This window comes from Helianthus annuus, chromosome 9 (assembly GCF_002127325.2).
Source record: "Helianthus annuus cultivar XRQ/B chromosome 9, HanXRQr2.0-SUNRISE, whole genome shotgun sequence".
Classification (NCBI taxonomy): domain Eukaryota; kingdom Viridiplantae; phylum Streptophyta; class Magnoliopsida; order Asterales; family Asteraceae; genus Helianthus; species Helianthus annuus.
Genome location: NC_035441.2, coordinates 136,288,803 through 136,303,699, shown reverse-complemented (window position 1 = coordinate 136,303,699; position 14,897 = coordinate 136,288,803). Strand labels below are relative to the sequence as shown.

The following is a 14,897-nucleotide window of genomic DNA, read 5'->3' as shown; positions in this document are numbered from 1 at the left end:
CCATAAAGTCGCTTTAAATCATCATAATCAGTTTTTTCTCCCACTCCCCAAATAATCACCAAATAGGAAGGAGACTGACTACACCCCAAAACTTGAAGCATTTGTTTGGCCCCGAAATGTTTGCGCACGACCTCAAAGACCTTCCCGAGACTACTCCATGCTCCCTTAATATTACTAAGGGTCTGTTTGGTATGGGGTAATGAAATGGACCAAGAAATGGAATGGACGAGGTAATGAAATGGACGAGGAAATGCAATGGATCATTACCATTCCAAGTCTTGTTTGGTTACCATGTGTGAATGGAATGAATTATTATTGTGTATTGTTCGGTAGACAAGAAAAACGGAGTAATAAAATAAGTGGTGAGTGGTGGTGGTGGTGGTGGTGGTCGGTGGTAGTAATTGTGGGTGGTTATAGGTGGCGGTAGTGGGCGAGTGGCAGTGTGGTGGGTGTCGGCGGCTGCGATGGGTGGTGGTGGTGGCGGTGACGACGAATGGTGGTGGCAGCAAGGTGGCCGTTGGTGGTGGGTGGTAGCAGAGGTGGCGGTGGGTGGCGGCGGCGACGGCGGTTGGTGGTGACGGTGGTGGTGGCGTCGACGATGGTGGTGGGTGGCGGCGGCGAGTGGCGTTGGCGGTTGGTCGCGGTTGTGGGTGATAACGGTGGTGGTGGCGGCGACGGTGGCTGTCGGGGTGAGGTGGTGGGTGGTGGGTGGTGGATGTGGGTTTTTGCGAAGGTGGTGGGTTGTGGTGTTGTTGATGAATGGTGCAAGAGGGGATAGAATGAAAAAAAACATGGGGGTGGAAGGAATGATTTTGAGAAAATGGAATGCTATTTGGAATGAGTGATTCCATTCCATTGACCAACCAAACACCTTTTTCTTCATTCCCTCGTAATCATCCATTTCATTCCATTCCGCCCCTCAATCCTGCATACCAAACACTACCTAAGGGAAAGTATCAACTTCGGCATCACTTTAGTGATCTTTCTTATTTTTATTGTATGTTGTGTTAAAACTCGTTTTACTCTTTTACACACCGGTTATTTTCTTATTTTATCGCAAAATTCGTTTCCTTTTAATCTAAATAATAATAACTAGAATTACGACCCGCCGCAATGCGGCGGGGATTCTTTATTTATAACTAAGTCGATTTAGGACGCACACGTTATGTTGAACCTGTCAAACGGGAAAAAATAGACGATGTAAAAACGTTCACCCACACACGCACGTTGCGTCGTGTTAACTCGCAAAATTTAGAACGAAACGTAAAAACGTTAAACCAAAGACGCACGTTGCGATGTGTTAAGTCACAAAATTTAGAACGAAGCATAAAGCGAAAAATTTGTAGAAAATGAAAATTATAAAGGACCAAAGTTGAAAGTAAAAAAAGTTGAGAGGATAGATTTGTAAAAGATAAAAAGTTTTGTGTTAAAAGTAAAAAAAACAAATAATTTTGGGTTAAAAGTAATTTATGAAATACTTTTGGGTGAATAGTAAAAAAAATCAAGTTTTTTTTTTTTTTTTTGTAAAACCCCAAAGCGAAGGTTACAACAACCATATGCATAACCATTTTTTCTTTGGAAAACCCCCAAAGCCAAGATTACAACACATAAGTAAAAAAAATCAAAGTGGTTAAATCGCAAAAGATGGAAACTTTTGAATTAGAAATGGAAAATCAAGTTAATGAAAGGGGTTAAATTGTATAAGATGAAAACTTTTAAATTAGAAGTGAAAAATCAACTTAATCAAAGGGGTTAAATTACCAAAGATTAAAACTTTAAACTCAAATTGTCAAAGATTAAAACTTTAGGGTTAAAAGGGAAACAAAGATTAAAACTTTAAACTTAACTTGCCAAAGCTTGAAACTTTAGGGTTAGAAATGAAAAATTCAATTTTTTTTGAAAAACTCCCAAAGCCAATTTTACAACTACAATATGCATAAAGTTGTTGGTTATTAATAAGGTTTTAATAATAATAATAATAATAATAATAATAATAATAATAATAATAATAATAATAATAAGTTTAAAATATGTATAGTTTTTAACTAGAAAATTTACAAAGTTCATAATTTATGCCCTTTAATCAAGGACTAACGGTCTGTTTGTTTACCTCTTAATAATGCTCTTAATGGTTATGACTAGACCTGACAAAACAAGCAAATCCATTCCATTTTGGGTTGATATGGTTATTTTAAATTTTAAGATGGGTTAAGATGGTCCAAACAAAATTAGTCACTAGGTTAGGATAGATTATGAACTCGGGGATAAAAAAAAGAGTAAGTTATGATGGGTATAAGATAAAACCCAAGTGGGTCAGAATGGGTATGAGATAAAATCACCAAACTAATTACTACCTGTAGATATCTATTCACAACTGCGACTTCACCAATTGCCGCCGAAGTACTATCCCATCGTTCTTCGTTTAAAAATAATAAAAAAATTAAAAATAAAAAAAATCTAAAAAGTCAAAAAAACTATAAAAAATCTGAAAAATTCTAAAAAATCAAAATATTCTAAAAAATCAAAAGAATTCTAAAAAATCCAAAAAATTCTCAAAAATAAAAAAAATTCTAAAAAATCAAAAAATTCTAAAAAATAAAAAAAATCTAAGAAATCCAAAAAAATTCTAATAAATCCAAAAAATTCTAAAAAGTCTAAAAAATTATAAAAAATTCAAAAAAAATCTAAAAAACCAAAAAAATTCTAAAACATAAAAAGATCTAAAAAATCCAAAAAATTCTAAAGTTTTTTTACGATTGTTTAGGTTTTTTTAGAGTTTTTTTATTATTTTTTAGAATTTCTTGGATTTTTTAGAACTTTTATGATTTTTTAGAATTTTTTGGATTTTTTTAGAATTTTATGATTTTTTAGAATTTTTATGATTTTTTTTTTATTTTTTTGAATTTTTTCTCATTTAGATTTTTTAGAATTTTTTTATCATTTATACTTTTTAGAATTTTATTGATTTTTTATAATATTTTTAGATTTTTTTGGATTTTTTAGATTTTTTAGATTTTTTTAGATTTTTTTGATTTTTTTTGAGTTTTTATATTTTTTTAATTTTTTATATTTTTTGAAATTTTTTATTTTTTTGATTTTTTCGATTTTTTGATTTTTTTAATTTTTTTAATTTTTTAGATTTTTTTAGATTTTTTTATAATTTTTAGCATTTTTTGATTTTTTAGAATTTTTTTGTTTTTTTAGAATTTTAATTTTTTTTTATATTTTTTATTAATTTTTTTTTATTTTATGTTTTTTAATTTTTATTTATTTTTTCGTCTCATCTTTACCCAAACTTATATTAACCTAAACCCATTCTAACCAAAACCCATCTTGACCCATTACCCATTTAACGTTTTTTTTTTAAATACCCATCCTAACCTATAAACATTCTAACCCAAACTTATCTTGACCCATTACCCAAATTCATCCAACTTGCCCACTTTGCCACCACTAGTTATAACCTCTTACTAGTTCAATACTTAATGATTTTGTTTCACAAACAAATGTCTGAATGGTTCAGACATTTGCCTCTGAATGGTTAAACATTATACTGAGTCTGAATGGTTATGAACTCTAATTTGAATTAGTCAGACATTTGTCTCTAAACGGTTAAGCATTATACTGGCTCTTAATAGTTCAGACCTCTTACCGATTCAGCACTTAATGGTTCAAACCTCTTACTCGTTCAGCACTTCAGAAGTTGTCAAACAGCCCCTAAGTCATTTTGTATTTATTTATCAATGCTTTCCACAAATTGTGAGGAGTTTATTAAAGGTGTAAGGGGCGCTCCACCTGTTAGAGTAGTCACTTTTTCACACCAGCCAATCATACTGTATCATGTCAACTCCGTTATCCATTTTTCATTTTGCACTCAAACATTGTCAATACTTCACATAAACAATTTTTTTTAATAAAATGAAAATAAAAGTGTGATTGTGTGGAGCCCACCATTAACCATCTCTCTATTCTCTTCCCTTACCGGTAAACAATCCATGGTTGTTTGGATTTTTTGGTGTGTGAAAGAGGTTGACGATGGTGTTCCCGCGAGAGGAGTTTCCCCCTCTTCCCCTTTCATCGCATGCACCCAGTACACCCTATGATTATAGTAAGGATTTTCACTAGGAATGGCAATAGGTCGGGTTTGGGATAGGTATTGGTAATCCCAGACCCGTACCCGATTGTAATTCTTTGTCCCATACTCGGTCCGTTACCCGTCGGGTATATGTCGGGTAATTACCCGTCGGGTATCAGGCATACCTGCGGGTATCAGGTATACCCGTTAATTTCTTAAAAATACCCGCTGGGACAAAGGTGCAATTTTTACTTTGATGTTTATATAATTTATAATTTTAATCACTATAACTTATGAAAATACGATTAATAACTTACATATCATATTCAAACAACATATACCAAACTAAATCAAAACGATTACTTAATTAAATAATTATATCATGACCACCTAATTGCATAAACATTCACATAATAAAGGGTGCTAGCTTCCATATTCAATATACATGCTTAAAAATAAATTATTTTTTCACTATGCAGTTACCAAATACAAATGCACATATGAAGTACTACCTGTCTTCATATCCAAATATGTATTTAAAAAGGTAAGTTTACTTGTGATAGCCATATGATATGTAGTCAAAAAGGTAAGTTGACTTCGGGTATTATTCGGGTAAATGAGTCGGGTATCAGGCGGGTATCACTAAATCCCATACTCATACTCGTACCCAAATTTTTTCCCTTCTTAAGCCCATACCCGACCTATACCCATTGGACTTCGTATACACGGCTCGTATGTTTCGGGTTTCAAATATACCCGTCGGGCTTGGTCTTTTTTGCCATCCCTAGCTTTCACTACCCTTTCACGGGCAAACAAAAAATAATCGATATTCATTCATAAATTTTCAATTCTTTTAATTAAAAATCAAAACCTAAATTAAAAGATGTTTCGTTTTTATTTTATTATTTTAAAATGTCATATTGTAGGAATTAGGTTCACTTTTTATTAAAATATATTACAAAATAAATAACAAATAATAACGAGACTCTCGTTATTTGTGGGAAATTCGACTAGTACAATACCAGTTACAAAACTAAATAAACGAATATAAAATACATCTAAATTGTACCAATCTTGATTCAAAGCCAATGTCTTTGAGAACTTCAACCGCACCTACGAAATCGAAACTCCGCTGCAAGACAAGCAAAATTATTGATGGTTTTGGTTGAGGCACGTGTTCAACACGCTTCCCTTAAAACAGATTCCGCGCCTCCTCTTAGACGGTTCTGTCTCCCAGGGTACAATAACCGGAACAGTATGTGTACTGCCAGAGATGGCACTCGCGCCCGAGATAGCATCGGGTATCATGGTGTTCTAATTTATGTGGGAAAATAAATAAATATAAGTTGGTGATGGTTTAAGAATTAGAGAGTACTCCTCTCTAAATTCTATAAAACTTTTCTCTAGTATATCTCTTTTATCTCATTATATTATATAATACTCTAATTTTCAACAATTCTATGCAATACATGTTGTACCATCTGCTTTATAGCTTTATAGCTTTATTTTGTTGTACATTCTCAAAGTCTATCCATTTTCTCTTCTCTGGTATGCTTTCTCATTTTTTCAAAACACACACAACTATGTCAGCTATGTATAGAGAGACCGAGTGAAAAGGGGAGCCGGCCAACAGTTTTCCGGCGAACCCCTAAGGTTCCAAGTAGAGCGATGATATGCGGTGACGTTTCGCTGTTTAATCACTGGCAACCAGCTTCAAATCTGCCGAGTGAGAGGCGCCATCTTTACGTACATCATTGTGGTCGACGTGATACAATACAGGTTAGATGGTTATAGATCTAGGGTTTATGACATGTAATCGGTTCCAATGGGAATCAGCTTTAGGGCTAATCGAAACGGATTCGGATTTAGGGCTAATTGAAATGAAGTACGCTACAAGACAACTGGCGAACGATGGCGGTTACCGCCGGTGGCCATGATGCCGATGATTGTGTGTATGTGTGTTTTTTTTTTTAAATTTTGGTTATTGAATTGGGTGTAACAGGGGAGACAGATGTTAAGGCGGTGGTGTGTGTCGCGGAATCCGAAAAAAGGACAAACGAAGGCGGTGGTGGGGGAGGGGAATAACGGAAATGTATGCCCCCAGTGACAGTTCGCCAGCGTTCTTCTTAAGGTTCGATCTCACTCTATTTATCATTTAGGTTTATGATTTGGCTTGATTTTTTATGAGAACGGCTACGACATCTGACTTTGTACATTCTTGAAATCCACTTTGATATGCACTTTTCCTGCCAAATTCCCATAATAATATTCATCAATAATTTTGCTTGTGTCTTTGAAGTCCTGAATTGTTGTGTAATTACAGGATTGGTGATGTTTGAGTTTGGTTTCCAACGGCAAAGGTGTTTTCCGGTGACTCCTGTTATCCGGTCATATTTGGTATTCATTTTTGCTGTTATCAAGCTTCAAAGTGGCTGCTTATGTAACACGTCCATTTTGGTCACATAAGTATATAACTTCACTACTTGTATATTTGTAAACTTGACAGCATAAATATATATATTTTAAAACAATCATAAAAACCTTACTGGACTTATGTCTATTTGAAAATTCATTCGCTGGATAAAGTTGGTGGTTAATAATAGCATTTCATGATTTAAAAAATGTACTTAACAAAGCATATTTAATATTAATTCATGGAAATATGAAAAAAAAATTATTCAAAGTGACATGAGTGGGATGGTTCTAACAAAAGTATAGGGATTTAATTTCTAAAGAGTTTTATTTTGTAATAGGTAGAAAAGGGATGTTTAGTGCAGATTCGATCAATTCTAAGTTTTTGTAACAGTAATTCTTCATTTGGAGTTATTGGAAACTCTCGACTCGAATCTGAGTTTGTTTCGGGTCTTAGTCAAGCTCGGTCAAATTTGGTCAAACGACTCAACACCAATTAGCAGCAGTCAGTAGGAGCATACGAGTTGGTTATGAGTGGGAAGGTATATGAACGCACACGCGAACTATTTCATTATTTTGTATTAATTATTGTAGATGATGATTACGTACACATGTCGGCCCAAATGAACCTAAAAGACAAGAACCTGTTCATAAATACACTTTGTTTTCACTTTGTGGTAGTTATGGTCTTTTGACAATTGATTAGAAGGTTATTTAAGGAGTTTAACAGAATACTCTTAGCTGTCATTTGCGACGTTGTTTGTCGTCATCGCCACCACTTTTTCTATCTTTTGTCTAATGGCTGATCCTCAGCCAAGGAGTCCAACATCTCCATTACTGGCAGGTTACTAGCATTAACATTTTTTTTTTCAAATTTAGTTCATGCATTTCGTCGAACAAATGGTGCTCACTTTATAGAAACCGGACGTGCATGCCGTCTTATAGTAATCAAAGTCTCTTTGATTCACACTTTTTGTCGAACACATGGTGTGCACTCTTAAAAGAGTTATATGTTTTCTTTTTAATTAGCCACATTCCATATTTATCATCCGCTGAAAGAATTAGATTTCGACGAACAGGGGCTGATGTAAATTTGAAAAATGATGGTGGCAGAACTGCTCTTCACTATGCTACTAGCAAGGGTTGGGTGAAAGCTAAAATTTTGCTTTCTAATGGAGCAAAGATTGATGCAAAGGACAAGGTTGTAACTCCCATCTTTAGATTGTTCCGCTTTGGACTTTAAAAAATAATCTTATACTTTATCTTCAGTTGCTTATTTATTGATGCTTACCCTATATAGATTGGTAGCAAACGGAGTCGCTGGATATTTGTTTCTACAAAAATTGCAATGGTACATGTAAGTGTTGAGATGGAACCAGCAAAGTTCTTGCATAAGCTTATTATTTGGGACATGATATGAAGGAGATGGTCTCCTTGCAAATCTCTTAGCCCGCGCCGCAACGCGGGCAGGTCGATCTTCTAGTAACACTCTAATTTTCAACAATTCTATGCAATACATGTTGTACCATGTGCTTTATAGCTTTATTATGTTGTATAGTGTTGTTCTATTACTTTAATTTGTTGTACATTCTCACAGTCTATCCACTTTCTCTGGTATGCTTTCTCATCTTTTCAAAACACACACAACTATGTTAACTATGTAGAGAGAGACCAAGTGAAAAGGGGAGTTTGCCAACAGTTTTCCGGCGAACCCCTAAGGTTCCAATTAGAGCGATGATATGCGGTGACGTTTCACTGTTTAATCACTGGCAACCAGCTTCAAATCTGCCGAGTGAGAGACGCCATCGTTACGTACATCGTTGTGGTCGACACGATACAATACAGGTTAGATGGTTATCGATCTAGGGTTTATGACATGTAATCGGTTCCAATCGGAATCAGCTTTAGGGCTAATCGAAACAGATTTGGATTTAGGGCTAATTGAAATGAAGTATGCTACAAGACAATTGGCGAACGAAGATGGCGGTTACCGCCGGTGGCGATGATGCCGATGATTGTGTGTATGGTCTCTGTGTGTGTGTGTGTGTTTTTTTTTTAATTTTGGTTATTGAATTGGGTGTAAGAGGGAGGACAGATGTCAAGGCGGTGGTGTGCGTCGCGGAATCCGGAAAAAGGACAGACGAAGGCGGTGGAGGGGGAGGGGAATAACGGAAATGTATGCCCCAGTGACCGTTCGCCAGCGTTCTTCTTAAGGTTCCATCTCACTCTATTTATCATTTAGGTTCTTTATGATTTGGCTTGATTTTTTATGAGAACGGCTACGACATCTGACTTTATACATTCTTGAAGTCCACTTTGATATGCACTTTTCCTGCCAAATTCCCATAATAATATTCATTAATAATCTTGCTTGTGTCTTTGAAGTCCTGAATTCTTGTGTAATCACAGGATTGGTGTTTGAGTTCGGTTTCCAACGGCAAAGGTGTTTTCCAGTGACTCCTGTTATCCGGTCATATTTGGTATTCATTTTTGTAGTTATCAAGCTTCAAAGTGGCTGCTTATGTAACACGTCCATTTTGGTCACATAAGTATATAACTTCACTACTTGTATATTTGTAAACTTGATAGCATGAATATATATATTTTAAAACAATCATAAAAACCTTACTGGACTTATGTCTAGTTGAAAATTCATTCGCTGGATAAAGTTGGTGGTTAATAATAGCATTTTCTGATTTAAAAAATGTACTTAAAAAAGCATATTTAATATTAATTCATGGAAATATGAAAAAAAAAGAAAAAAAATTGTTCAAAGTGACATGAGTGGGATGGTTCTAACAAAAGTATAGGGATTTAATTTCTGAAGAGTTTTAATTTGTAATAGGTAGAAAAGGGATGTTTAGTGAAGATTCCATTAATTCTAAGTTTTGGTAATGGTAATTTTTCATTTGAAGTTATCGGAAACTCTCGACTCGAATCTGAGTCTGTTTCGGGTCTTAGTCAAGCTCGGTCAAATTTGGTCAAACGGCTCAACACCAATTAGCAGCAGTCAGTAGGAGCATACGAGTTGGTTATGAGTGGGAAGGTATATGAACGCACACTCGAACTATTTCGTTATTTTGTATTAATTATTGTAGATGATTATTACGTACACATGTCGGCCCAAATGAACCTAAAAGACAAGAACCTGTTCATAAATACACTTTGTTTCCACTTTGTGGTAGTTATGGTCTTTTGGCAGTTGGTTAGAAGGTTATTTAAGGGGTTTGATAGAATAGTGTTAGCTGTCATTTGCGAGGTTGTTTGTCGTCATCGCCACCACTTTTTCTGTCTTTTGTCCAATGGCTGATCATCAGCCAAAGAGTCCAACATCTCCATTACTGGCAGGTTACTAGCGTTAACATTTTTTTTTCAAATTTAGTTCATGCATTTCGTCGAACAAATGGTGTTCACTTTATAGAAACCAGGCGTGCATGTCGTCTTATAGTAATCAAAGTCTCTTTGATTCGCACATTTTGTCAAACACATGGTGTGCACTCTTAAAAGAGTTATATGTTTTCTTTTTAATTAGTCACATTCCAAATTTATCATCCGCTGAAAGAATTAGATTTCGACGAACAGGGGCTGATGTAAATTTGAAAAATGATGGTGGCAGAACTGCTCTTCACTGTGCTACTAGCAAAGGTTGGGTGAAAGCTAAAATTTTGCTTTCTATTGGAGCAAAGATCGATGCAAAGGACAAGGTTGTAACTCCCATCTTTAGATTGTTCCGCTTTGGACTTTAAAAAATAATCTTATATTTAATCTTCGGTTGCTTATTTATTGATGCTTACCCTATATAGATTGGTAGCAAACGCAGTCGCTGGATATTTGTTTCTATAAAAATTGCAATGTTGTACATGTAAGTGTTGAGATGGAACCAGCAAAGTTCTTGCATAAGCTTATTATCTGGGACATGATACGAAGAATGAATCTCCTAGCACGCACCGCAACGCGGGCGGTTCGATCTTCTAGTTTTTCTTTATTGCATCCAACAAAGAGTCATAAGTTCATTTTATACTCAAAACTAAAACTCCATATTTAATTTCTATTGTTTAAAGATATTTATAACAATAAAAACCTTCATTATGAGTCAAAAAGGATTAATTTCATGTTAATGTCATATTAATGTCATATTAAATAAAATAATAAGACATAATAAAACTTACATCATGACTCTTGAATAGAGATTAAAAGTCATAAAAACACCAATTTATGACAAAGATGAATTTATACTAGAGTCACCAAAGTTTAGAAATATTCACTTTAATTACCCAACTTCGAGCATCGATATTCTATTCATCTTAGCTCCATTTTGGACATAGTTTGATTCATTATTATGATCCTCTCATCACATAGAACACAAACCCACTAATTATTATTTATAGCACACATATATAAATATAATTATTGATGTCCAAAATATTTAGTGAAAAACTCATTTTCACTAAGATTTCCAACAATCCCCCACATGAATAGAAATCGATAAACACACAAAATTCCCCGATGAAACCTCGACAGTCGAGTATTGAGGATAGGTAGGTTTTGCCTTTGAACTTTCCTTTGTGAAGCATACTTAGCCTACTAGGGTTTTGTAGATGTGATGTCCTTGAACAACCCCCCATTTGAGTAAACGACAATATACATTTACACAATGCTTTCCCTAGCCGGGCCATCCCCTCACTATCATGTCCTATTATGGTCCTGGAACACTAGCCTGGTTTTGCGAGAGCTCTAGGATTGTGCACCCTACCATGCCATTCGAAGCGAACCTACTTCTCTCTCACATAGGTGATTTCTTTGAATCGTTAAAAGTATTATGGCTTACTATGATTTCCACAAATCAAATAGCCATATATTATGCTTAGCCTCACAACAATGTCACTGAATATTATAGGAATGGACTAGGACGTATTTAAACACCCTTTTATAGTGTTAGGGGGATATATGAACACATATACTAGCTTATACATAAACATATATATTAGCTATGCCCCTACAGTGACTACCCTTCGGTTCATGATTAAGTTGTCCTATTGAACCTAGATCTTGGGATTTCTCAGTCAGCTAGGTTAGGTTTCCCTCATGTCCCTTTTTCATGGGCTTTAGTCTCATTCCACAACTTGATCTCTTATCAACCCACTGGTTGTTGGATTCAAAATTATTTGTTGACTTCGCTAAGTCAACAACAATAATTTTCAGTTAAGATCAGTTGTTCTAACGTGTTCTTGACTCGTTAATCACTTTTGCCTATTAGTCAATTCATAAGACTTATAACCTGTGATCTCAACCTGAATCCAGTTATGTAACTTGTCTTTAGAATGACATGAAACTCAATTCATGGCTAGACACGTTTTCACCATTCCTTTGGTGTGTCATGACTGACATCTTACTAGATTTCAATCAAACCAATTGGCATTCAAGTCTAATCAACTCGATTGACTCCATATAACCATTGTGTACTCCACATGGTCATGTGTTTGCAATTTTTATTTGGATTGCTAAAATCCTTATTGTCAAACCTCCCACATTCAAATGCAAGTCACCCCCCACATTGAAGTGTAATTGGATAGCATCCAAATGAGGTGATGAAAGGTTCCCCCTTTCATTTCGAGTTTGAGAAAACTTCTCAACTACCATTTCTACATACCCTTAAGGGTTTGTTTCTTAAATGGCTTATCCCCCCACATTGCTTGCATTTTAATTAAGCTTGAGTAATATTATTCTTGATGACTTTTAGACTCGCATGATAGGATAAAAATTATCCATATCTTTTCATCAATGCAGTCATCCAATTATATTACTCTACTCAGATTAATATTGCTCATAAGTGCTTCTGAGCTATATGAGTTCTTCACATGTGAAGTTATTTATAGTTTTGTTTTAGCACAAAATTCGTTATTATGTCATCACATATTTTGAATGTTTAAAGTTAATTTAATCTCCGTCGAGCATATAAATTAACAAGTATTAGTCTAGCATGCTTTAGACCACAATACTCTAGCATGTGAATGGAAGATGCATCATTCCGATTCTTCACAGCCTTAAGAGATAATGCACTATCTCTTCTGAACATTCATTTCTTAGTTTAGACACATTAATGAAATTTTATTTCACCATTCCAAAACCATCGGTTTTAGGAAGGTCTCAAAACCATAGTTAACTCCATCCATTAGGATCATAACTCATTTGCCTTTTTATCTCCAAGGCTTCACCTTTGACTTCCTAAGGACTTAAACATAAGTCTTAATCCAAGTCACTTTGATGAACGATCTTTGTATAAAATCACTCCAGTCTTGAGATATAGTCAATTTGATTGACTCTCAACAACAAGGCATTCACGTATGCCTATAGTGATATATACATTTACATTGTTGTTTCGTTTAAACCATGTATTAGGATACTCTCCCAAATTGAGGACCAACCCTCCACATAGTTTAAACAACATTGATGGTGGTAGAAGCATCTACAAGTCCATTACTATTGTAAATTTCCCTTAATAAATTTGCTAAATTTATTAAAATCATTTACAATAATAACATATATTTATTTCATATGTTATATTATTTGAAAACTTACATGTGCATTTCCATGTTGATGCTCTCAACATTGAATGACATATCTTGTTTTCGTACATTTCATCTCAAACCATTCACCACATTTTTCACGAAGTCGTTAATGTTTAATGTTTGATTTTTGGCTTATTACATAAGTCATGATCACAACCCGCTTATTGTGTTCGTGTAAATTACTTTTTACACTTTGTATCAAAATGTGTATCCTTTTGACAAATTACTAGTAGTCCAAACAAAATTATCTTTGAATATATGTTAATCCATTAGTTTATGTAAAATAAACCCAAACGGTAGTCCACCATTTTAAATAAAACAAAAGTGAACATATATAATAACGGATACACTAATGATATCTAAACATCAAATCCCAAAGTGTTATTATCTTCAACACTTTCGACCGAAATAAAAGCAATTATATCGTTTCGTGTCATGTTTTGAGGTACCCCCTCAATGGAACACATATAACTTGTTTCATCCTGAAACTCAAACCTTGAATAATCACAAGTTATCCAAAATATAAAGTTGTTTACAATTAACTACTCGCATGTAGTTGAACAACTTATTATAACAACATTGAGTTGTTTTTCACCAAATAGTCTTTCCGAGACTACTATATAGTTCAAGACGTTATACTTCTTGTAGAAGTATCGAAACACTTATAATTCGCAATGGCCTGTTTTATTCGTTCAAAACATTTCTCGTTTTTGCAAGTGTTTTAATATTAAACTATATATTTATGTTTTGATTACAAATCAAGACAATAAACCTTAATAGTTTATTAAATAAAACAATTTCAAACTCGCTCGTTTGAAACTAAAACGAATACACACCGTTTTAATAATTGGTTTATCATATTCAAACTATTTCTAACCGCTGTTAGATAATAATGATTACCAATCGTTAAAACGAGTGGTTTGTATGATAACCAATTCTAATAAGCTAATTAGAATTTAAATGTTGAACAAACATTCAAAATATTCGGTTTTTATAAAGTAAACCGTTTCTAACGCGCTCGTTAGAAATAAAACGAATACACTTATTCTCATAAGCCGATTTTGGTTTATTTAAATGAACATTTGCTAACACGCTCGTTAGAAATAAATATAAACCTTTTCTAAGACGCTCCTTAGAAAGTAAACAATTGTCAAACTCTTTAAATCGTTTCTAACACGCTCGTTAGAAGTAAACATAAACATTTTCTAAGACGCTCCTTAGAAAGTAAACAATTATCAAACTCTTTAAATCGTTTCTAACACGCTCATTAGAAGTAATTGAAAAAAAACTATTTCTAATACGCTTATTAGAAATAAACAAATACAAAACAGTTTTAACATTTATGTAAAAAACCGTTTCTAACTTATTTGTTAGAAATTTAAAGGTTTAGGCGAAACCGTTACAAGGTTAATTATTATCCATAAATTGTTTCCAACTCACTCGTTAATAATTATTTGCAACAAAAATCTTTTATAACACACTCGTTAGAAAATCTGATCGTCTTTTAAGTAGTTAGGTTTACAAAATCATCGTATCTAACACGGTCATTAGATATAATAGATGATATTAAACCTTATTATTCTATAAAATTGTAACACACTCGTTAGAATTAAACGATCATTTATTGCCATAAGCCGTTTTTGGCCTATATAAAATAAACGTTTTCTAACCCGCTTATTAGAAAAAAATTTTGCCAAAGTCGGTTAATCATTTCTAACACGCTCATTAGAAATAACTTATTACAATTTTTGTTTTGAAGTTTATAAAAAACTATTTCTAATACGCTCATTAGAAATAAAAAATACGAAACCGTTTCAAGATTTCTTATTATTCAAAATAAT

The 14,897-nt window shown here is 33.9% G+C and overlaps 1 long non-coding RNA gene across 16 annotated transcripts; it reads left to right on the top strand.

The window, feature by feature from the left end:
- The first annotated feature begins 5,589 nt into the window (after positions 1-5,589).
- Positions 5,590-10,453, top strand: LOC110878809. Of its 16 annotated transcripts, none has more exons than XR_004867323.1 (8): positions 5,591-6,206; positions 6,399-7,029; positions 7,567-7,688; positions 7,788-8,332; positions 8,423-8,701; positions 8,897-9,533; positions 10,104-10,191; positions 10,291-10,453. It is a non-coding gene; the product is annotated as an uncharacterized LOC110878809 (long non-coding RNA). The 16 variants fall into 16 exon arrangements; XR_004867320.1 differs by having other exon boundaries at positions 10,070-10,191; XR_004867330.1 differs by having other exon boundaries at positions 5,591-5,854; positions 6,078-6,206; positions 10,070-10,348.
- Positions 10,454-14,897: the final 4,444 nt, after the last annotated feature.